Genomic DNA, 24,959 nt, shown 5'->3' with positions numbered 1-24,959 from the left:
AATATGGATGCAAAAATTCTCAATAAGATACTAGCAAATCGAATTCAACAGCATATAAAAAGAATTATTCACCATGATCAAGTGGGATTCATTCCTGGGATGCAGGGCTGGTTCAACATTTGCAAATAGATCAACGTGATACATCACATTAACAAAAAAAAAGAGAAGAACCATATGATCCTGTCAATCGATGCAGAAAAGGCCTTTGACAAAATCCAGCACCCTTTCTTAATAAAAACCCTTGAGAAAGTCGGGATAGATGAACATACTTAAAGATCATAAAAGCCATTTATGAAAAGCCCACAGCTAACATCATCCTCAACAGGGAAAAACTGAGAGCTTTTTCCCTGAGATCAGGAACACGACAGGGATGCCCACTCTCACCGCTGTTGTTTAATATAGTGCTGGAAGTTCTAGCATCAGCAATCAGACAACAAAAGGAAATCAAAGGCATCAAAATTGGCAAAGATGAAGTCAAGCTTTCACTTTTTGCAGATGACATGATATTATACATGGAAAATCCGACAGACTCCACCAAAAGTCTGCTAGAACTAATACATGAATTCAGCAAAGTTGCAGGATACAAAATCAATGTACAGAAATCAGTTGCATTCTTATACACTAACAATGAAGCAACAGAAAGACAAATAAAGAAACTGATCCCATTCACAATTGCACCAAGAAGCATAAAATACCTAGGAATAAATCTACCCAAAGATTTAAAAGATCTGTATACTGAAAACTATAGAAAGCTTATGAAGGTAATTGAAGAAGATATAAAGAAATGGAAAGATATTCCCTGCTCATGGATTGGAAGAATAAATATTGTCAAAATGTCAATACTACCCAAAGCTATCTACACATTCAATGCAATCCCAATCAAAATTGCACCAGCATTCTTCTCAAAACTAGAACAAGCAATCCTAAAATTCATATGGAACCACAAAAGGCCCCGAATAGCCAAAGTAATTTTGAAGAAGAAGACCAAAGCAGGAGGCATCACAATCCCAGACTTTAGCCTCTACTACAAAGCTGTAATCATCAAGACAGCATGGTATTGGCATAAAAACAGACACATAGACCAATGGAATCGAATAGAAACCCCAGAACTAGACCCACAAACGTATGGCCAACTCATCTTTGACAAAGCAGGAAAGAACATCCAATGGAAAAAAGACAGTCTCTTTAACAAATGGTGCTGGGAGAACTGGACAGCAACATGCAGAAGGTTGAAACTAGACCACTTTCTCACACCATTCACAAAAATAAACTCAAAATGGATAAAGGACCTGAATGTGAGACAGGAAACCATCAAAACCTTAGAGGAGAAAGCAGGAAAAGACCTCTCTGACCTCAGCCGTAGCAATCTCTTACTCGGCACATCCCCAAAGGCAAGGGAATTAAAAGCAAAAGTGAATTACTGGGACCTTATGAAGATAAAAAGCTTCTGCACAGAAAAGGAAACAACCAACAAAACTAAAAGGCAACCAACGGGATGGGAAAAGATATTTGCAAATGACATATCGGACAAAGGGCTAGTATCCAAAATCTATAAAGAGCTCATCAAACTCCACACCCGAAAAACAAATAACCCAGTGAAGAAATGGGCAGAAAACATGAATAGACACTTCTCTAAAGAAGACATCCGGATGGCCAACAGGCACATGAAAAGATGTTCAACGTCGCTCCTCATCAGGGAAATACAAATCAAAACCACACTCCGATACCACCTCAAGCCAGTCAGAGTGGCCAAAATGAAGAAATCAGGAGACTATAGATGCTGGAGAGGATGTGGAGAAACGGGAACCCTCTTGCACTGTTGGTGGGAATGCAAACTGGTGCAGCCGCTCTGGAAAGCAGTGTGGAGGTTCCTCAGAAAATTAAAAATAGACCTACCCTATGACCCAGCAATAGCACTGCTAGGAATTTATCCAAGGGATACAGGAGTACTGATGCATAGGGGCACTTGTACCCCAATGTTTATAGCAGCAATCTCAACAATAGCCAAATTATGGAAAGAGCCTAAATGTCCATCGACTGACGAATGGATAAAGAAATTGTGGTTTATATACACAATGGAATACTACGTGGCAATGAGAAAAAATGAAATATGGCCTTTTGTAGCAACGTGGATGGAACTGGAGAGTGTGATGCTAAGTGAAATAAGCCATACAGAGAAAGACAGATACCATATGGTTTCACTCTTATGTGGATCCTGAGAAACGTAACAGAAACCCATGGGGGAGGGGAAGGAAAAAAAAAAAAAGAGGTTAGAGTGGGAGAGAGCCAAAGCATAAGAGACTGTTAAAAACTGAGAACAAACTGAGGGTTGATGGGGGGTGGGAGGGAGGGCAGGGTGGGTGATGGGTATTGAGGAGGGCACCTTTTGGGATGAGCACTGGGTGTTGTATGGAAACCAACTTGACAGTAAATTTCATATATTAAAAAATAAAAAAAAAATAAACTATTCTTCCAGAACTCTATTATGTGTTTAGGATAATTAATACTTCAGTTGTCTGAAACTTTTAATAAACAAATGGAATTATTAGAGACCTCTTTGACCTAAGGTGTGCCATGGGAAAAAAAGATTACTGAGATGTTAAATGAACCATTCACTAAGAAAATTTGAAAACAACCGGTATAAGTCATTCCAGATAGATTTCCCAGTTATCATATATAAAGTGAGTACATCATTGTTTATAATAACTGTATTGGAGTCAACCATTTTTCCAACAGATAAAAATATTTATATTGAGAAAGGATATATTTCTCCCTTTGAGTTAGGTAGCTAGTTAATGCCAGGCTGTCTACATTGTCTATACTGCTGGTCCAAAGATAGACTAATTATTATTATTCTCAAATTCTTTTACAAAATACATATCTCTATAGAAAGGTTAAAAAGAAAAGAAATAGCAGCTGCTAAACAATTTCCATAATTATGGAAATTAGGTGCGATCTCCATTCTCTTGGTGAATTGCCAGTGTGCCCAGCTGGTAGAAACAATGGGTCAGCTAGGCATGAAGAGGGGCACTGTTGATCTTTACAAAAGAGGTAGAAATTAAGCTTTCCTGTATTTAAGACATTTTTCCATACAGTTATTCTATTGTCCAATTTCTTTTTCATTGTGAAAGTACTATCCACCCATTGCAGTAAACGCAGAGAATACAAAAATGAAAAGAGATTGAGAGCGATTTATAGTTTTAGCACTCCTATACATTGTTAACATCTTGGAGTGTACCATTTAATTCTTACTGCTTTCTTATTCAGGAGCATGTCAAAATATCATTGGAATCACTTTAAATGTAAAATTGATTATCCTTTCCTCATCATCAGCATTTTCTATGTAAGTATGTGGCCTTTATAAAAATCATTTTAGTTATGGCCTGCTGTTCTAATTAGCTATATTACCATAAATTACTAGGCTATTTTTTAAAAAAAAAACCATATTGAACACTGGATTTTTTTTTTTAAACTTCACTCTAGTAACTAATCCAGTTAAACATGATGGATACTTCGATATATCTAGTTGACTCTCCCGAATGCACACTAAACTGACAATAAGACTGAAAAGGCATAGCCTCAAAGGAAAAGAAGAAGAGAATGAGATAGGCGGTGACAAGAGACAGAAGATTTCATGAAAGTTTTGGAACCTGGAAGGTGAATGGATGCTTTGTTTTGTTTATGAGGTTGGAGAAAGCAGAATTCTAAACCTTCAGGAAGGAGCCACTCAGTCCACAGGAAATTTGGAAACGGACTTTCTCAATATTCTGCATAAGAATAGCTTTGGATGCAGAGATAAGAGGCCCACACAGAAGGTAGTGGGAATGTAACTAACCAAAATTTGACTTACTGGTACAAACAGTGCACCCTCTCAGTAATTGATACAATAAGACTGATACAACTGACTGTTAACCAATTTGGCCATACTGCATTCTTCATAACACTCCACCACTAAGAGTAGAACAAATTTTATTTTCAAATCAAAGTGAAACAATCATCAACAGAGACAAAACACTGGGGCATGAAAGGACTCTCCATAAATTGAAACTGATTGAAAACCTACATAGTTTAACTATCACAGAATCATTAAACTAGAAATCAGTAACAAATTAATATCTGTAAAATCTCCAAATATTTAGAAAACTACCCATAAACAACTCAAAGTCAAAGAAATCAAAAGGGAAATTAAAAAAAAAAATTGAACAGAGTGAACATTTGTGAGATGTGGCTAACAAAGGGATTAAAGGGAAATTTAGTGCTTTCAATTACTGTATTATAAGAGAGGAAAGGTCTGAAACCAATAACCTAAACTTCTGCCTTTAGAAGCTATGAAAAGAAAAGAAAGAAAAGGAAACCAAGTAAACAGAGGAAAAAAAATAATAAAAGCAGAAAGAAAGGAAAGAAAAAAATGCACAAAAAGCAAAAAAAAAAAAAATCCAATGAAAACAAAAAGTGGCTGTTTACTAACTTCACCTAAAATTTATGAACCTTTTCCTAGGCTGATCAAGAAAATCAGAGAGAAAACACCAATTACCAATCTATGGAATGAAAGAGGCTCCATCCCAGGCTCCACTTCTGGAATTGTGGATGAGAAGTGCAGCCCCTTCCTAATAAAATATATATTTAACCAGAGAAAATTACCAAAAATGATAATTTAAAAATTTACGGAAATTTTTCCTAAAGGGTACAGCAAATGTAAAGCCATCCATTCAAGATTTGTAATTATTCTCAGTAAGAACAGCAAGAATAATTGGTGTTTGAGCTACAACTCCCTCTCTCAGCACTGAAGGTCCACCTTACAGAAACTACTTTGGGGCCCTGCTGCAGGAGGGGGGTAACCAAGAAAATGGACAGGCATGGGCGGGGAAGGAGTCCTTCTGCTTCAAGCTCCCATCCCGGAGCTGCCTCTATGGGAGAGCAGGCTTGTGGTGTTCCTCATCCCTCACAGCCTCATGCTGCAAAAGCTCTTTTCCTAGCTGCTTCCACTTAGGGGACTGTCAGACTGACACGGCACTCCTCTCCTCCACCCAGCCCCTAGTCATAGGGTAGAGATTCTGCTTCAGGCTGAGAATACTGAGCCTCTGTCATCCCTGCTCCAGCTCACTTAGAAAGTAGAGCTTCCATGCCTAAATGGACAAGCCCAGAGAAGCAAGAGCTACCACTCCCCTGCCCCAAAGTATCCACTCAAAGAGCAGTGGCATCCCTCTGGAAGTTGTAGGCCACTGTTGTTGAACCCTGCCCGGGTACATTGTTACAGAGCTTCTGTTGGGAGGTACTCACTGTCCAAAGGCCCTCAAGCTTTGCCTGAGGGTACAAACCTTATTTGGAACAAAGCATGGAGAATTCCATGCCTAAGGGTGTTAATTAAAAAACAAAATCAGCAAACAGACAAAACACCAACACTTGCAAGAGAGCACTGAGAAGGGCCTTCATGGGTCCATAATCCTGGTGGCAACAACAGAAAGAGCAAAGCAACCCAAAGTGTCACCGATAATTAGGGAAAGAGAAAGCTAGGAAGAGCCTTCTTGGAATTACAGTCAGCCCTAGAGGTCAGCAAGGTTATGTAGCAGGTACCAGGCTGCATGAATCAAATAAGACTTGGGATAGACTTGGGAACATTCCATAAACCACACACAGTTCCTTCAACAGGAGGCAGAAGCCTCACCGGGACTAGGGACTTATGCAAAAAGTCTGACCAAACACTGGCTGATCAGTAAGCTACTCTCACCAGGGGCAGTGACCCCTAGGAAGCCAAGCTGGGGATCACAGTCACACGCACTGATGGCAGTCTGGAGGAGATTGTACATGCCCAGTGATAAAAAAGAGCATGCTGCCTGATTTAGTATGTATGTTTCAGCATGATGCTGGATGAATTAAAAAAAAAAAAAAAAAAAGATAAAAAACAGAACAAGCAGAATTCATCTACAGTGGAAAAAATCTGAATATTGATTTCCATTAGCTGTTAAGGTTCCAAAAAGAACCTTCTTGGGATGATCTCAGTGTTTTAATTCTTTCCAGGGAATGGTCCACCAGCATTTTTCAAAACTCAGCAAAGGCATGGGGTGCCTGGGTGGCGCAGTCGGTTAAGCGTCCGACTTCAGCCAGGTCACGATCTCGCGGTCCGTGAGTTCGAGCCCCGCGTCAGGCTCTGGGCTGATGGCTCGGAGCCTGGAGCCTGTTTCCGATTCTGTGTCTCCCTCTCTCTCTGCCCCTCCCCTGTTCATGCTCTGTCTCTCTCTGTCCCAAAAATAAATAAAAAACGTTGAAAAAAAATTAAAAAAAAAAAAAAAAACTCAGCAAAGGCACATTTATTTACATTTGTGCATTTAACTGTATTTAAAATTCATCTCGAAATTAAAAAATATATCTATAAATGCTGAATTCTATTTAATGATTTGAACGTTGAAGTTTACAGAAAGGGTGTACCTATGTCTGCAATTAACGTTGAGGTGCACCAAAAATAAGTCGAATTAATGGGTATGTAGAAGAATAGATATGTGATAAAAAATATATTAATGGTACAATCTAGGGGGTTGAATACAGATGTTCATAGCACATTTTTTAAACTTTGTTTTATGCTTGTTTTTTTCTTAATTATGGGAGGATAAAACTTACAACAAAGTATTTTGGACAAGGTAGGACAACTGGCATTCACAGTGGCACAATGGAAAAATTACAGTGGAATGTAAGATGATTAACGCTTTGAGATACATTTTGTCAATCAGTTAACATAGTTATCACATACCTACCATACCCATAATTCCATTCATCTCTATGAATTTACTAAGGAGAATTGAAAACGCATGCTCAAAGGCCAGTGCCAATCAGCTTTTGCTGTGATAACAAAAGAAGCCACCCATAGCTGGGTGGCTTGAACCACAGAAATGTATTGGTCACAGTTCTAGAGGCTGAAAGTCTACTACCAGGATACCACTGTGGCCCTGGCTTGTAGATGGACACTTTCCTACTGTGTTCTCCCATGGCAAACGGAAAGAGTGAGCATCCTGTCTCATTTTATAAGACCGCTAATCCCATCATGGAGGCCTTCCCTCATGGCCTCATCTAAACTTGGTTACTTTGCCAAATCCCCATCTCCAAATACCATCATACCGGGGATTAGGGCTTTACCATGTGAATTTGGTTGGGGGAGACACAATGTAGTTCATAGCAGCAAGTGTGAAAATATTCATGGCAACTTTATCCATAAAAGGCCATGACAACAACCCAATGTCCATCAACAGGTGAATGGATAAACAAATTTTGATATATACACACCATGAATAGTATTCAGTAGCAAAGAAGGCTAAATTATTGCCACAACATGGATGAATCTTAAAACACTATTCCAGTGTAAAGAAGCTAGATGATAAGAATGTATGCAGTGTGATTGCATTGATATGGAAGCCTAGAAAATATATAATGACAGCAGATCGTTGGCTGCCTGGGGCCTTAGTTGGGATAAATTGAGAAGAGGCAAGGAGAATTTTGGGGGTGATGATAATGTTCCGTATCTTGATGATGGTGTCAGTTACATAAGTATATGAGTTTGTCTAAATTCACTGAGTGTATGTTTACGTGACTTATCTCCCCTAAATTACATTTTAATAAAATTAAAAAAAAAATATGGGTAATACGTTTGTCAGGGGCTTTCTGATCATTTTAACTTGAACTTTAACTGGAGAGGGAGGGTATTTTAGTTTCTCTAAGACTTTCACTTGGTCACAGTGAACTTCATAGCTGTTCAGAGAATGATGGGAATCATAGAATTGTAAACAATTTGATAGAAGAGACTTTGAAGATACTGGATGACCAAAGTTTCCATAATTACAAGTTAGGATTTTCATACAGGGAAATGGTTAATGAGCAATAAATAATAATAATTCACACTTACATGGCACTTTAAAGTTTAGAAAAGTCTTTGTGTAATTGTGTCATTTAATACTTAGTAGAACTTTTATATTGAAGGCAGGGAGAGATGCTCATCCCGCTATAGGTTTTGCCTAAAGAAATTTTAAAGAGAGAGAATTTGAGCCCGAGTCTGACTGGATCCATGTGTGGCTGGATAACTGATCAAGATAAGTGTTGTGCTCTTGCTGTTAAACCTTTTTCCTGTCTTCCTGCCAATGATTGAGATGTGCTTTTTTTTTTTTTTTCCATTGCTTCTGAAATATTTGTGTTTTGAGGTCAGAAACATAAGATAAGGATTCAGAAGATAGCTCTTATCTAGGATATGATGTTTGAAAGCCTAGGATCATTGAGGGGAAATAAACTAAAATACCTGTGTGGAGAGGATGGGTTTGGGCACTTTGAGTGAAACACAACACCGATATCTGGTTTTTAGAGGTCAAAAGGCATGCGTGTGGGTGGTGTGCATGTATGTGTGCACGTGCACGAGTGCAGTGTGTGTGCATGTGTGTGCACATCTCTCTGATAAAGTACACTTGTGTCACAGTGTGAATGGTCAGTTTTGGTTCTTTTGTTGACTTCACGTTGTCTCCAACAAAAGACCATGTACACACAATGTTGTAAAATGATACCCATGCTAGGTAACGCTTCCTGAATGTTACTGTCAATATTTGAATGATGGCTATAGGAAAAACAAATAAAATGGCTAGTTCCGAATATTTTGCTTAAGGTTTATCTAATGAACGATATTTTATTTATTTACTCCCACGGATTCTTTGTTCTGTCATTGAGCGGTGACAACCATGATCAGGTTCCATACACACACACACACACACACACACACACACTCCTATAAGAGAAAAGAAGAGAATGCACATATATATCTAGTCCTTGATGGAAGTACATGTCTTTCAAGTTTAATTACTACTGTTTGTTCTCACAACTTGACTATAGTAACAACAAAAATATTTGGCGATGGCAGTCTTTTTCAAGTAAGTGAAGTAATCAGAAAGCAAGTAAAAGAGGTGAAAAGAGTCAATCATTCTTACTTTCTAAATAACTAACAGGTCTGCCCACAGGTAAGATTGTTGTATCTGGGAAAATTGCTAAGCATGCTAGCCCAAATCCACCTTTTTATTATATGCTGACTGCTGGCTTTCTTTAGTAGAAATCCAGGAAAAAATGAGTGATCAGACCTATTAACAAGTGTGCTTATCCAACATGCCACAATTTACCTAAACTGGATTAGCCTCTTGTTCAGAAAACAGAGGAATTTTGCTGACCACTTTAAGTAGTTCTTTTTGTCTCCCCTGGCTATAAATTCTTCACAGGCAAGGACATCCTCTCTTATGCTCTGAATCTGCAATGGCTGAGAGGGTAGGCATGCGTTTTTAATTAAGCTAAACAACCTTCAGGTTGTTATTTATTTCAAGTATTTAAGAACCAGCGCCTTATCATAAAGCATCGGTCTCAGGCTTAGCTAGAGAGAAGTAGAATCTTCTGTTATTTAAGACAATACGCTTTCGCTCATAGTCAATAGGCCAGACCTATTCTTCCTACAGCACAACCACAAGACAGTAAGACAATATCATGATATCTCTACAGCCGTTCACATTTCTGAGACCTTAATGTGGGCTAAGTATGGTGCTAAAGACATCTACATATTCTCTCATTGAAGTCTGACTTGAATCCAGTTGATAGAGACTCCTAATATCCAGTCTCAGAGAAGTTTAGTAGCTTGTCCAAGGACACAGAGCAAGAGACTTCTAAGGAAGGATTGGAGCTCAGAAACTTGGACACTGGAGTCCACATTCCCAATCCATTCAGTATCCCACTGAACTGATTTATTCTCCTACTGGCAGTAGAAACATACTCAACAGCAAACAGTGTCCACTCTTCCTATCTCACTTTTCCTGTCAATGCCTAACTTAAAATTTTTTTTACGTTTATTTATTATTGAAAAACATAGAGAGACAGAACATGAGCATGGGAGGGGCAGAGAGAAGGGGAGACGAGACACAGAATCTGAAGCAGGCTCCGGGCTCTGAGCTGTCAGCACAGAGCCCGACGCAGGGCTTGAACTCACAAACCACAAGATCGTGACCAGAGCCAAAACCAAATGAGCCACCCAGGCGCCCTAGGTTGTAGAACCTAGGTTTATTTTAAATGCTTGAAATTCAGCCATTCATTCATTCACTCTTTCACTCATTTATTCATTCACTCATTCATTCATCTTATTCACGTATCATTTACTATATTTCTTCTGTGTATCATGCATTATTCTCAAACTTAAGAAATTAAGAATATGAAGAAGAAATAAGTTCCTAGTCCCCTAGGAGCTCAATCCTAATTGGAGAGACAGCTAGATAAACAGACGTATTACCATACACCCAAAGAAGACGCTGTAGCCAACCTTGCCTCAGGTGTCAGTGAAAATATTACGACTAACGTTGCCAGAGGAGAAGAATATTCTCAAGTGAGGGCAAGAGTGTGTTGCACAAGGTAATTAGAGGTGCTGGGGTGTGGCATACAAGAAGTTCTGTGGGTTAAGTACTGAGTGGAGTGGGTAGATTCTGTAGGAGACGTTAGTCAAAGTGAAGGGTCACGGTTATACTCACAGCACTTCATGTTGTAGCCATTCTGGTGTCAGAGACATACCGAAATGGCCCCAAACACAAAATATACAGCTTTAAACTTTGTTTTTAGCCGAGTGAGATGTACAGCAAGCATCCTCAGCCTGTCCCTAATGCTCACATTGCCTTCAACCTCAAGAAATGCCAATTGGGACTAGAATAGAAGACGAGAATGTAACATTTCTTGGTGTCGTGACTGCGTATTTTGAATATCTGCTGAATGTGTTCCACGGAGCATTTATGTTGTTGATGATAAGTGCAGCAAGGTCCCGTCCCCTCTTACAGGAGCTGAAAATACTCTCTTTGCAGCCCAAATGCCATTCTGTCCCAACAGTGGAGCGCTCTGTGTTCTGAGTGCCATCGGTCTGTCTGTTCTCTGTCAGTCTGTATCTTGCAGATGTGGAGGCCTACACAAGTAGACCTTCCTTACAGAGAAGAGCAGACCCAACTGTCATAACCATAGGATCTGTGAGATCATCTTTAGAGCCATAACCAATGCTGTTCAGGGAAGATGTCAGACTGTAATGAACATTTATGGGAAATTAGATATTAAATACAGATCCTTCAAAGAACACCATCCAATTAAATTGACTTTTAAATAAATCACCTAGAGTTTGTGTCAGACTCAGACCAATTAAACACAGGGAAGAATGTGTTTGAATATCAAAGTGGAATAAAATGAAATAAAAATTTTATAAGTAGATGTGATTTATGTGGTGACTAATATAGATCAGTTAAATTAGGACTCTGATCTGAAAGGTAGCTGTTGTCAACATCATGGGTTGTGGAGTCAAATAGACTTGCATTTTAATTAGTGGGCCCACCTTTTTGTGGATGACCGTTGGTAAGTGGTCAAGTAATTGGTGAAGTAATTAATTTCATTCAGTCTCAGTTACTCTTTCTGTATAATGGAGAAAAGAGTACATAGTATAAGCAATCACTTTAAGTATAGATTGAAATAATGTACCTAAAGCATAGTGTTTGTTATGCAGAAGTTCAGTGAAGACTTACTGTTATCAAACTATTTATTAACCTTTGAAATAGCATCACATATTTCTAACATAGATAAGAGTTGTCTGGTTTCTAGCTTTTGCACAAACACTTAACACAGATATTTATAGAACTAGTCAACAAACCATAAAGTTATTTAAAATGTAAAATACCTGATAAAATATGATACACAATCATTTGTTCATTATACAAATATTTATTTAATACCCACTGTGTGCCAGACAGTTCTGTAAGAATCTGGGGAAATGCCAATAAACAAAGAAATCACTCCCTGTCACACAAGACATAATATTCTAATGGGAAGGTATGAAATAAGTAATTGAAATACAATGTTGTTAAGTTCTAGGAAACATACAATTTCCTAGAATAGAATTGCCAGTTTAAGCGAGAATATATGTGTATTAGAAAGTATTTTAGATAAGATAAGCAGGGAAGCTCTCTGAGAAGAAAGTTTTGAGGAGAGGCCTACAGGACAAAAATAACCCAGTTGTGCAAAAATCTGCAGAAGAGCATTTCAAGAAGAGCAAGTGCAAAGGCCCAGAGGTTGAGCTGTGCTTGAGGAAGAGCAGTGAGCCAGAGTGGTCAAAGTATTCATTACTTAATGAATGAGGAAGCAAGTGATAGACAGTGGGTCTGAAGAGTAAGGCAGGACCTGATCATATCAGGTCATGTAGGCTACAGATTTAATTCCAAGTTTACCAGTAAATCACTGGAGGAATTTATTCAGACCCTCCCACCCCACCCTGTTGCACGTGAAATTTTTTGAATTCTTTGAAATGACAAACTAGAGGTCTTTATATCCTTCTCTGCTTTTGTTTTTTCATTTTTTCATTTTTTTTAAAGTTTATTTTGAGAGATACACAGCGTGAGTAGGGGAGGGGCAGAGAGAGAGAGAGAGAGAGAGAGAGAGAGAGAGAGAGAGAGAGAGAGGCATAGAGCCTGATGCAGGGCTTGACCTCATGAAACTGTGAGATCATGACCTGAGCTGAAACCAAGACTCAGACGCTTAACCAACTGAGCCACCCATGTGCCCCATATCCTTCTCTGCTTCTTGAACTGTGTTTTATCTTGGATCAGTTTAGTTTTGATATTTTACTCTTAGTCTTTTCCTATTTTCACAATTATTTTTGGATCCTTCCTTTTTCCATTCATATTCAAGAATAATAAGCTAAAAAGTGTGTTTTTCATCTCTGTATATATAGTAGAAATTGTCAACTGGAAGACTTTTATTTTAAGATGAAATTTTATTATGCCATTACGCCTGGCGAAACCTAAAGCATGTGAATGGTAGTATTCTTATAAGCTGCCGTGTTTCTTCTCAGATCTTTGTTTACTTTTTTTAGGGAGACTCCTTGCACCCATTTAGTTTACCTCCCATGTTGTTTCTTAGGAAGTTACATAAGGAAAGAAATGTAGAGTGAACCCAGAAAGGAGAAGATACAGGATCCAGAAAATGGAAGGAAACCATTACAGAGAAGTTCCAGGAGAGCTGGTTGCCTGCAGTCAACTGGTCAACCAGTCAGTGATGACAATGGAGAGTGCCAAGGAAATAGCAGCCCAAGTGAAAGAGCCTAGACATAGAACACATGACTGAAACATGTGTGAACACTTGTATAATAACGGTAGAGAATATTGCAAATGTGGGCAACTGATAGCTCCTTTCTTGGTTTTACATTTCCAGGTGCAGCAACGTTATACTTCAAGCAATACTTTTGCCTTCTTATCCTTTCACTTTATCTCCTTTAAAGGAATTGTCTGATTGGTAGAGAAGGAGTTCACTTACTGTCTCTTTTCCTTCTTTCTCATTGAGTTAGTCTACCTCCCAAAGCATGAGCTACAGTGGACCATCAGTCATAGGATAAATGTCCTGGCAAAGACTCTGCCCAGGTTGGAGTTGCCTACCACTGCCCAAGAATGGCTGGATATGTGTATCTAATTAAAAAGCTTATTATATGCTCATTCCGCTAAAACACTAAAGCCATATGAAGAGCTCCAAAAAAGATAATTATTAAGTCCCCCCTCTCGCAGTACTAAAGTCCTAAAGTCAGGTGGTTAGAAGTGTGTCGTGAATAGGCATACCTCAGAGATATTGCCGGTCTGGTTCTACTGCAATAAAGAGAGAATCACAATAAAGCGAGTCAAATGAATTTTTTGGTTTCCCAGTGTACCTAAAAGTTATGTTTACACTATAGTCTAGTAAGTGTGTAGTCACATTATGCGTAAAACTACAACGTACATATCTTAATTAAGACCACTTTACTGCTAACAAGTGGTAACCATGATCTGAACTGTCACTGAGTTATAATCACTGATCGCTGGACACCGTAGTAAATATACTAATGAAATTTCGAATATTGAAAAAATGTGACACAGAGACACGAGTCAGCAACTACTGTTGACAAAATGGCACCCATAGATGCACTCAATGCAGGATTGCCACAAACCTTCAGTTTGTAAAAAGCACAATTATCTGAAAAACATAATAAATTGCAATGAAATGAGGTGTATCTCTATCAGGGCTCTCAAACGCCAACAGCGAGGAACAAATGTAATTAGAAACTTCACGTGAAGCAAAACCTGCAGAGGAAATAATATCTAAATGTAAGACACTATCTGGTCATAATGTGGTCCTTGTTTCTTCACCAGCGTTGTGGGTTTGTTCTCAAATTATGAAAGCCAGATCATTCTAGAACAGAATGACAATATTATCAACATTGACAATGAAAGCTCAATGTTTATTTAAAAAAACTCTAAAGGTGATAAATCATAACAACAATAAATTTATAGCATTCGAGATAGATACAGGAGAAAAGTTAACCACAGAAGTAATTATGTGTATTTTCCTTTAAAGAAAGAAAGTGAAGAATAAGAGAAAGGGGCACATTGCACTTTGTTTTGAGCTCTTTACTGCTATTTAATATTTTGCAAACATAGATTGGGGCTACAGGACCACGATATAAGGAATTAAAAGTTTTAGAAGTGCAATCTTTATTTTGAAGAGATGTGTATCTGACTTACAGGATGCCTCACTTTGTTTTTATGCTTCCGGCAGGGAAGTTCGACAGAAATAAAATCTGAATTCCCATAAAAATCAGTTATGTAGAACTGCCCCAAGAGACCAGGTGCTTCAAAAATCCAGACAAGACTCAAAGAGAAAGCTTTGGGCTGGGCCTTCAGGAAAGATCCCCACAGCAGGTCAGTGCTGTCTCCTTCTGTGAGTGATTTTCAAGGCCACTCCTGGTCTCTACCAAAATTAAGACTCTGCCATGTCTCACAACCCAAGTAGATGAAGGATGTGTACTTGGAGCTATGATCCAAGAGAAAGAAGCTAGAATCAAGCAGCTGGCTCTTTTTCCGTGGCTGCCATGAAATCTGTCTCTTGTACCAGGAAGCCTGCTGATGGACAGTGGCATACTAATTCAGTAAAGCCTCCCTTCTTTTTTTTTTTTTACAACTTTGGAAATACCAAGATCGGACTCCTAGGCATCTAAAACAAATGCTGGAAATGGAATATGAAACACAAAAATAAGTAATTAAACGTAATAAAGTTATGACATAAGAAAATAATGAAGCTGATTTTAAAAAGATTGACTGGCAATCCTGAATACGAACGATACGCTGCACTAATTGATGTACTGGAAATGCTGGGGTCTGCAAGAAACGTCCAAAAGACAGTGTCGTTTTCACTGATGATGGTTAGAACACAGTAAGGAAAGAAGAAAGACTGAGTGTCAAATGAGCCTTTCCTCGGGCTTAGGAAACTTGACTTCGTCACAGCAGCGCAGGACCCAGCCAGGCTTCCAGAAGGAGGATTCCCCGCTTCTTCTAAGTCACTTGGACCCAAATGGCAGAACTGGTTTACAAATGTCAGCTTTGCTTCTTTTCCCAAGTTATCACGCGTGATGTTTACTCCACTTCCTTCCTCTGTGGCAATGCCAACCAGGTGATAGAGAAATGACAGTGTGACATGCCCACAGGTGCCCATCAGTGGGGAAAGAATCAGGAATGGAGAACAGGTTTTTCCTCCCTCAACAAGTATATGTATGATAGAAGAGAAAGGAGGGGGTAGGAATATTTGAATAGAGAATGGCCAAGAAATTTCTAGAGTTGGAGAAAGACCTGAATCTTCAGCACTTGAAGGCGCAAATAATTCCCTATAGAATAAGCAACAATAATTCTACATGTTAGGGAAGCTTCAGAACACTAAAAAAGGAGATCTTCAAAACTATCTGAGAGGAAGGATAGATTCACAAAAAATGGTTATTAGACCAACCAATCCCACCAAAGCAATAGAAGCCTCATGACCTTTAGCAAAGTTATTTATAATTGTTGAGAGGTGAAAACAAAAAGAAATTTTTAAAATCCTCTCAATTCGGAATTTATTTTTTTTTAATTTGTAAGTTTATTTATTTGAGAGACAGAGAAAGCACCAGTGGGGGAGGGGCAGAGAGAAAGGGTAAAAGATAGAATTCCAAGCAGGCTCCATGATGTCCGCACAGAGCCCGACATGGGGCTGGAACTCAGGAACCCTGAGATCATGACCTGAGCCGAAGTCGGCCACTTAACAAACTGAGCTACACAGGCGCCCGTTAATTGACAATTTAGATCCAGATATATATTGAACATATGAATAGATTGCAAGGCTCCATAGTAATCATGAAGATGAAGACAAAAATAAGGTACCTCATTATAATAATCAAATTAAGGCCTACGTTGGGACAAGATAGACTGTCAAATCTGGCAGCCCTAATTTCTGTGTAAAGGAAGGTGCTGGAAAATCAGCTTTGGGACAATCATAAAGGTTTTCATTTACATGAAAACAAAAACGTTTTGAAAACAAGAACAAGAATTATTATGTACTAATCTCTTCGAGGTCTCAATAGAGTTTAAACTTTTGGATATTGTAATTTTTATTTAGTGATTTGAATTTAAATTGAAAGTGTTTATTGAGAAATACATGTCTATTCACTTAAAATACTGACTTAAGTAACCTCATTTGCATAATTGTATACCATGAGCCAGGGGGGCCCACAAGTGCTCTGATTCAGAATTTTTCTCTTTGGCTTATAAGGAAATTGTCCTAGCATGACACAATTGCCTTTCCCTTTTGAATATGCCTGCTTTAGGATTTTCTCAGTGTTTTACTTGTGGGTTAGTTACCCTGGTAACTGGATCTTCTCTGAATCCCTTTTAATGTATCTAATGTCCTACACCTTTATATTCACCTAAGCATAATCTCTACTTCCAAAATGACCCATTTTATAGTTTAAGTTTTGTTAATTGCTTAAGAAATAAAATAAGATTGTTCCATTTTCTGTTCACATTGGGGTAGGTGTGTTTGCATGTGTATATTGATTTTTTAAGTGTTTATTTATTTTTGAGAGAGAGAGAGAGAGGGAAAGAGAGTGAGAGCATGAGCCAAGGAGGAGCTGAGAGAGAGAGGGAGAGAGAGAATTCCAAGCAGACTCCACACCAACAGCTCAGAGCCTGACATGGGGCTTGATCTCATGAACTGTGAGATCATGGTCTGAGCTGAAATCAGGAGTCACTGCTTAACTGACTGAGCCACCCAGGTACGCTGCATGTATTAATTTTTATAGCTGAAGTGAACTTCAGAATCCCACTTAGCCATTTTACTAGGGAATGGAGTTCCATTTCTCTGTTCATTCCACAAAAATTTATTAAGTTGGTTATTCATCATTGTATAAACTAGGCATGGAAAATGAATAAAATGTATGTCTGTGTTAGGAGGGGGGTTTCTAGGTTATTTACAAACAATGAATGATGATATATAGAAATGTTATAATATTATTTGGTATGAACTAGGTACAGAAAAAGCACCAAAAAAGTGGTCAACCATTCAAAAGCAGGGCTTTTGGAAAGATCCGTGGAGAAGTATGGCGTCTGTGTTAGGTAACAAATAATGCCTAGAAGTTAGGAAAGTAGGCAAAGGGTGTGATTAAAGTAATTCCATCTGGAAAAAAAATATTTTTAAAAAATACTCAGGGACATTCCAGGGAGTTTATTAGGATTGGGAGATGGAGTGTGGCGTGAGGTAGCAATGAGGACACCCTATAGAGGTAGCATTGTAGGGTGCAGTCTTACAAGGCTTTGAATGTCATGCTGAAGTTTTTTATTTATTTATCTGTTTATCTATTTACTTACTTACTTACTTATTTATTTTTGTGTGGTCTACATCCAACGTGGGGCTTGAACTCATGACCTCCGGATCAAGAGTCGTATACTCTACTGACTGAGCCAGCCAGGCGCCCCTGTGCTGAAGATTTTTATAGCATCATTCCGTATATGAGTGAATGAAATAAATGGAAGGGATCGTGTCAGATATTATACAGCAATTCCAGGAGCAGCCATAACACTAAGACTTTTTATCTCCATTCCAGTGGATTTTTCTCTGTTCCACAGAACAACTATTAAGTTTTGCCAGGAGTCAGAAAGACAGATCATAATTAAAATTTCCAAGAGAGCACGATTACTTTTTGTAAACTCTGGCCTTCAAACCTTGCATCCTTTATTCTGACTTTGGACATTTTCCAACCACTAGGGCTTGGATTGAGCTGGACACATTTCTGAGGTTTGAGGAAATAGCCTATTGCCCTGCCTGATTGATGGCAGGAATAAACAGAAGGCAATTTGTTCTTTCCTTGGAGAGGCAGACAGTAGCCACCATAATGTGCAATTTAAGTTGAGGGAGATGTCAGCGACAGGACAATGGATGGTGAGAGCCAACAACTTCCCCAATGGCAGGAGGGAAATCATAAAAGCCCTTACTGCTCATTTGCTGTGAGACTAGAGAGACCATTTTCACATCTGCCTTTGATGTGCCCTAGTCCTTTTCAAATAAAATCAAATTACATATATTAATAATTATGCCATGCATGCTTTTTCTTTCTTTTCACTAATTTTTCCATGTTTAAGGAATAGTATGTTGTGATGTGTTTAAACTGTATCCTATACTAAGTTGTGCATATTGGGATACATTTTTTAAAGAGAATTTAATTTCTCAACATTTATTAACTGTTAACTATTTGTTAGGCACTTTTTAAGACCCTGAGTGAATTACATAATTTAATTATCACGATAATGCACTGAAACTCTTACTACTAATATATGGGGCTCCTGGGTGGCTCATTTGGTTAAGCATCTGACTCTTGATTTTGGCTCAGGTCATGATATCATAGTCGTGAGATTGAGCCCTATGTGCAGCTCAGCGTGGAGCACTGAGCCTGCTTGGGATTCTCTCTCTCTGCCCCCTCCTCCACTTGTGCTCTCTCCTTTTCAAAATAAAAATAAAAATAAAATAAAATAAAATAAAATAAAATAAAATAAAATAAAATAAAATAAAATAAAATAAAAACAAAAGAAACTTACTACTAAAATAATATATTTTGCAGAAGAGGTCATGTACAATCAGCAAGGTATCTAGAGAGATTAGTTTGCCCAAGGTAATAATGACAGTATAGGTGTTCTATGTCTAAAATAAAATAAAATAAAATAAAATAAAATAAAATAAAAACAAAAGAAACTTACTACTAAAATAATATATTTTGCAGAAGAGGTCATGTACAATCAGCAAGGTATCTAGAGAGATTAGTTTGCCCAAGGTAATAATGACAGTATAGAGCTTGAATGTTTGACTACAACCTTCAGCTGATTTTTATTTGTTTGTTTATTTATTTAGAGAAAGAGAGAAGGACAGAGGGAGGGGGAATCCCAAGCAGGCTTCACACCCAGCACGTGAGCCCGAGGTGGTGGTGGGTGTGGGGGACTTAATCCCATGACCATGAGATCATGACCTGAGCAGAAATCAAGAGTTGGATGCTTAATGGAATGAGCCACCCAGGTGCCTCAACATTTCACTGATTTTGAAAAGGTTGAAACTTCGGGGTACCTGGGTAGCTCAGTGGGTTAAGCAACCAACTCTTGGTTTCCACTCAGGTCATCATCTCAGGGTTTTGTGAGAGGGAGCCCTGAGTCAGACTCCCACTGACAGCACAGAGCCTGCTTGCAAATCTCTTCCCCCACCTCTTTTTCTGACCTTCCTCCGCTCATGGTCTCTTTCTCTCAAAAATAAATTTAAAAAACATTAAAAATAAATGAAAGGTTGGAATTTAAAGATACTTTAGAACAGCTAGTCAAACACAGGTTAGTGTCTGCAGTTTTCAGATGGCCAAAAAATTTGTGTATAGCCCAGCCAGGAATAAAATCCTGGTCTCTTAATCCTGGGTCAATGATTCTTTATTCTGCATGATATCATGTTTACTTAATAGATGCATACATTCGTGGACACATCCACATCTGCATTTAATGTAGCTGTTTCTATGTGACAATGACACTGAATAGGAATGTATCTCAGGCTTAATAAATGCATTTTTCCCTTAAGAGAAATAATAGAATATTTTGTGTTAATTAACTAGAGTATTTTGAAAACAAAGAGACAAGTATAATAAAGAAGATCTAGAAAAAAATGACATTGTGGTTGGGGAAAAATGCAACTTAGAAAACAGTCTCCATTGTTGAGCCTTATGAGTGTACACGCCCACACCCACACGCACACCCATGTACACCCCAAACTTAGCTATATGCTCCCCCCAACATGTGTGTGCCTATATCCTTTCACTGAAGTAGTTATAACCCCTCTTGTTGGGATGTGTGAATATATGTATACGGGTGCTTGTGTATGTGTATATGTATATATATTGTGTGTGTATATGTGAATGTGTGTGTGTGTGTGTATATATATGAAAGTGCCAGAGGATTTACTGAAGAAAAACCCCTCTTTAGAAACAGCGATATTTGTTTACACCAAGGCATGCACCATGAGGCAGGAAAAAATAGAGGTTTTTGTAATCAGAAAAACGTGAATGAAGGTCTTGATTATTTAATTATATTACCACATGAACATCACCTGACCACTACGCCTGTTTTCCTCATTTGTGGAAAAAGGAAGTTAATCCCTACATCAGGGTTTCATTGAAATTATAAGATATATACCATGGAATGAGTTTTAAAAATATACATACATATATATATATTTTTTTCCTCTGTGTGTCTCTGTCTCTGTGTGTGTGTGTGTGTGTGTGTGTGTGTATACACACACACACACACACACACACACACGCATTTATATATCATATATGGAATGAGTTTCAAAATGTACATATTTATATATAGAGAGAGAGACAGAGAGGAGCTAGCAAGATTATCAAACAAAAGACCTAAGTTAATAGTTAATATATGTCTTTTTTAAAATTTTTTTGAGAAAGAGAGAGAGTGTGAGAACACAGAGGAAGAGGGAGAAACAGTTCCAAGTAGGCTCCACACCCAACTCAGACCCCAATGTGGGGCTCAAACTCGCGAACTGTGAGAGCATGACTTGAACCAAAATTAAGAATTGGACGCTTAAATGACTGAAGCACCCAGGCTCCCAAGTATATATATTAAATAATTTAAAATCTACCCCAAGGACGCTGCTGGGAAAAGGTGCGTATTCGTCGCTGATTGCTTATCCAGCCTAGGCTCTTGCTGACTGCCAGTGCATGCACATATCCACTTTTCACAACTGGGTTTCTTGGGGTTTTCTTTTTCAGTATATTATAAATAAATGTTGACATAAACAAGACCTCCACACCCATGGCATTTATATTTACACATGATAAAGTTTTTAAATAAATGGCAGAATATTAATGATGAAATGCTAAGCGTATTTCACTAACAGAAGAGGATTTTTGTCATCTGGGCTTTATATGCCTCCCCAAAACCCTGCAGAATAATTGATTCTTCCGTCTGATAAGCTAGAGGGTACAAAACTCTGTCAGGATTTGTATGTGAAGGTGATCACAGGACTCTATGGTATCAGAGGGACAGAGCCCTTTACCCACTTTGGAAATAAGATCATGGAGGTTCAGCAAGGGCTTCTAGAGGGAGCGAGCCCCTGGTTGGCCTCGCTCAGTGCTGTTACAAAGTTGCTTGTCTCCCCCACGGGCCTGGGCAGCTTTTCAGGCTGTATAAGTATGTGAAACCTCAATGTTTATTATGGTGTTAGAGCCATTGGAAATTATACATTTAGGGGCATATGGGTGGCTCAGTCGGTTAAACGTCTGACTTGATTTTGTCTCTGTCGTGGGATCAAGTCCCGCATCAGCGTCTGTGCTGACAGTGTGGGGCCTGCTTGGGATTCTCTCTCTCCCTCTCCCTCTTCCCCTCCCCTGCTTGCTCTCTCTCTCTCTCAAAATAAATAAATAAACTTTAAAAAAATTAGAAGAAATTATACATTTGGGTTCTTTTTTGTTTTAGTCAGTAGCCTATCTTAACTTTATATATATATACATACATACATATATATATATATGTATGTATATATATATACATATATATACACACACACAACATATATGACATATACAATATATGTATATATACACACACGACATATATAAGACATATATATGTAATTTATGTAAATTACCCTGCAATCCAGCATTTCCATTAATAAATATATCTCTAAGTAGCCCTTGCACATGTGACCACACTGGAATTTTTAATGCTGTTCTGAGCAGATTTGTGTTTTTTTTGGTAATATATACATCATGAAATGCATAAACATGTACATGGAAAGAACGTATATGCATTCTGGCTCATTTATACTATGATATATGGAATTCTTGTGCAGAATACTACATGAAAAATGAATTAACTAGAACCATTATGTCAACATGGGTAGATCTCACAAACAGGTGAGAACAAACACAAAATTAATGTTTTAATGTTTTAATTATAGAAGAGTAAATATGTTAGATCTCCTTTAATTATAAACTTCAAAAGCATTAAAAATTTACATACATAAATACATGCATACTAATGATTTGTGTGTATATATACTCAAAAGAATTCAAAAGAATTAAAAGCTCAGGCTAATGGTATCATCTAGGTTTCTTTTTTTAAATTTTTTTTTAATGTTTATTTTTTGAGAGAGAGAGAGGTGGGGAGGGGCAGAGAGAGCAGGTGACACAGATTCCTAAGCAGACTTTAGGCTTCAAGCTGTCAGCACAGAACTCTATGCAGGGCTTGAACTCATGAACCATGAGATCATGGCCTGAGCCGAAGTCGGACACTTAACTGACTGAGCCACCCAGGCTCCCTGGCATCATCTAGTTTCTAGTGAGGGGTTGGATCAGGTAGAGGTAGGAGTATTTTAACGGTCTTGATGATGCTCTTTGTTTAAAAAGAAGTATGTTGGGTACATGGATATTTGTTTTCTCCTCCTTTTATATTGAATATGCTTTATCTATTTCTGTATCACTGAAATCCTCCATAATAATAATAAAGTGGTGATATTTGTAAAGTATACACAACTGCGCCTGACACATAGTAAATTCCCCCAAAAGGCCATTTCCTTTATGACTTAGATTCCATAAAAGTATAAAATTATGAGGAGTCATATCCAGATGCCGTGTGCACACAAAATAGCTCCTCGGACAGAACAAAAGCCCCGAGGGACCAAAGTTCATCATGGTGCATTAATGTGTTCAGTACCTGGGACATTCCCGTGTTAAACCACATGACAATTTGTAGTGTATCCATTCCACCATGCCTGAATTATGTTCACCTCTGTGCTTTTCTTTTCTGTCTCCCCAGGGCATAGCACTTTTCTGGACATGGAGAACATACTCAGTAAATGCTCGCTGAATGAATTCACAGGCTAGCGAGTGAATAAAGTGAGATATATATATATATATATATATATATATATATATATATATATATATATATGTATGTATGTTTTTTTTCAGCCAGGCCTATTAACTTGAACAGGCCATTCTTTCCTTTTCAGCATTGTTTTCTTTATCTCTACAATTAATAGAATCCAGTCATGGTCTTCAAGATGCCACTACCGTTGAGATTCATTGTATTGTTACATGGCCAGAGGCTCTCCAAAGAAAATATCAGTTTCTTTCATTATAGAACCAGCATTTTCATTTCTTTTCAAAATTACAGAATTTTCTGAATTGTCCTGAAAGTAGAATCCTTTCTTCGCTAATATTACTAATTGCAGACACCACAATAGCACTGCCCATCCTTAAACTCACAGTAGGAAAGATGGTCTTATAAGGTTCATTATCAGACGCCAAAGCAGAGGATTTGCAGCTGGCTTCTTGAGGGCATCTCAGCATACCTTGTGATGCATTTTAATTCAACAGCCATGTAGTGAGTGTCACAGGGCCAATACTATAAGGAAGGGGTGGTGGGGTTGGTGAGATTCTGTGCAGTGAATTCATAGAGCCAGACAGCATCTTTTAAGCTCATATAACCAGGGCTCATTTTGCAGAAACATTTTAAATGGTGTCGGCGGGGCTATGCTGGTTTTCTAGAGTCAGCTAGTTGCTCTCTGCATGGCTGTAAATCACTTAGCATTTCTGTTCCTCCATTTCTTTGTAAATTCAAATGAAAGACCTACTCTTGACCTCTCATTTTCTTTCATGAACAATTTCAGGTTTGCCATCTGCAAAATGGAAAAAAAAAACCGTCCTACACACTAATTGTGAAGGTGAGAAGACGATATTTTGTGGCAAGCTCATGGTGCATTGCTTTGCCATCACAGATAGGGTCGCTGTGATTGTTGTTGTTATTTGTGGAGAGCTGTGATAGGGCATGTGGCATCATTTTCCTTAGCCCTAGGTGGGGGCGAGAACAAGATTGTGAGTATTCATAAGAGCCTCACTTTCCCAGGCCAACTCTGTATCCATGTTTTCTTTATGACACACACATGCAGGTATCTCACCGAAAATCACCACAAAAATTAATGATTTTCTATTATTTCGTCCCCAATATTTTACATATCATATTGGCGAGTCATCCGCATTCTTGTTTCAGACTCTCCATCCTACCCTGAAGGATGTACAGGACTTGCTATCTCCAGGTGTGATTTTGAACGTTGGGTTAAGCATTAGAAATAAGTGTGATGACCTCAAAGAAGAAGAAACATACTTGTTACGGACTGAATGTTCTCATCCCCACAAAAGTCGTATGTTGAAATTGATGATTTGGGGGTAGAGTCTTTGGGGCATGATTAGGTCATGACTGTGGGGCCTCATGAATGGGATTAGTGCTCCTATAAGAATAGCCCGGAGAGCTAGCTCCCTCTCTCTTTGCCATGTGAGGATACAATGAAAACTCAGTGGTCTTCAACCAGGAAGAGAACTCTCACCAGATCCTGACTGTGCTGGCACCATGATCTTGGACTCCCAGCATCTAGAACTGTGATGAATAAGTTTCTGTTGTTGATAAGCCACCTAGTTTACAGCTATTTGTTCTAACCACCTGAGCTAAGCCAACACTTGTGTAGAAAGCTACAGAATTGCTTTCCTGCATACATAATGCATGGTATGGTAG

General features: G+C 38.4%; 2 long non-coding RNA genes across 4 annotated transcripts in view; one reads left to right on the top strand and one right to left on the bottom strand.

Annotated features, from left to right (window-relative positions):
- Nucleotides 1-24,959, top strand: part of LOC131484375 (uncharacterized) — a 536,971-nt gene that overhangs the window by 202,188 nt on the left and 309,824 nt on the right. The gene's annotated exons all lie outside the window — the stretch shown is intronic.
- Nucleotides 1-24,959, bottom strand: part of LOC131484374 (uncharacterized) — a 66,947-nt gene that overhangs the window by 12,590 nt on the left and 29,398 nt on the right. Inside the window, exons 3-4 of one of the 3 annotated variants that reach the window (XR_009248201.1) lie at nucleotides 23,657-23,795; nucleotides 17,663-17,826 (exon numbers count right to left, since the gene is read on the bottom strand). The exons of 1 other annotated variant lie outside the window; for it this stretch is intronic. This is a non-coding gene — a long non-coding RNA (uncharacterized LOC131484374). Of the gene's footprint in view, nucleotides 1-17,662; nucleotides 17,827-23,419; nucleotides 23,796-24,959 lie in introns of those variants that run through there. One more of the 3 variants, XR_009248200.1, reaches the window with a different exon arrangement.

Source organism: Neofelis nebulosa, chromosome 9, assembly GCF_028018385.1.
Source record: "Neofelis nebulosa isolate mNeoNeb1 chromosome 9, mNeoNeb1.pri, whole genome shotgun sequence".
NCBI lineage: Eukaryota > Metazoa > Chordata > Mammalia > Carnivora > Felidae > Neofelis > Neofelis nebulosa.
The sequence above is the reverse complement of the archived record's forward strand: the minus strand, read 5'-3'. Positions and strand labels throughout refer to the sequence as shown.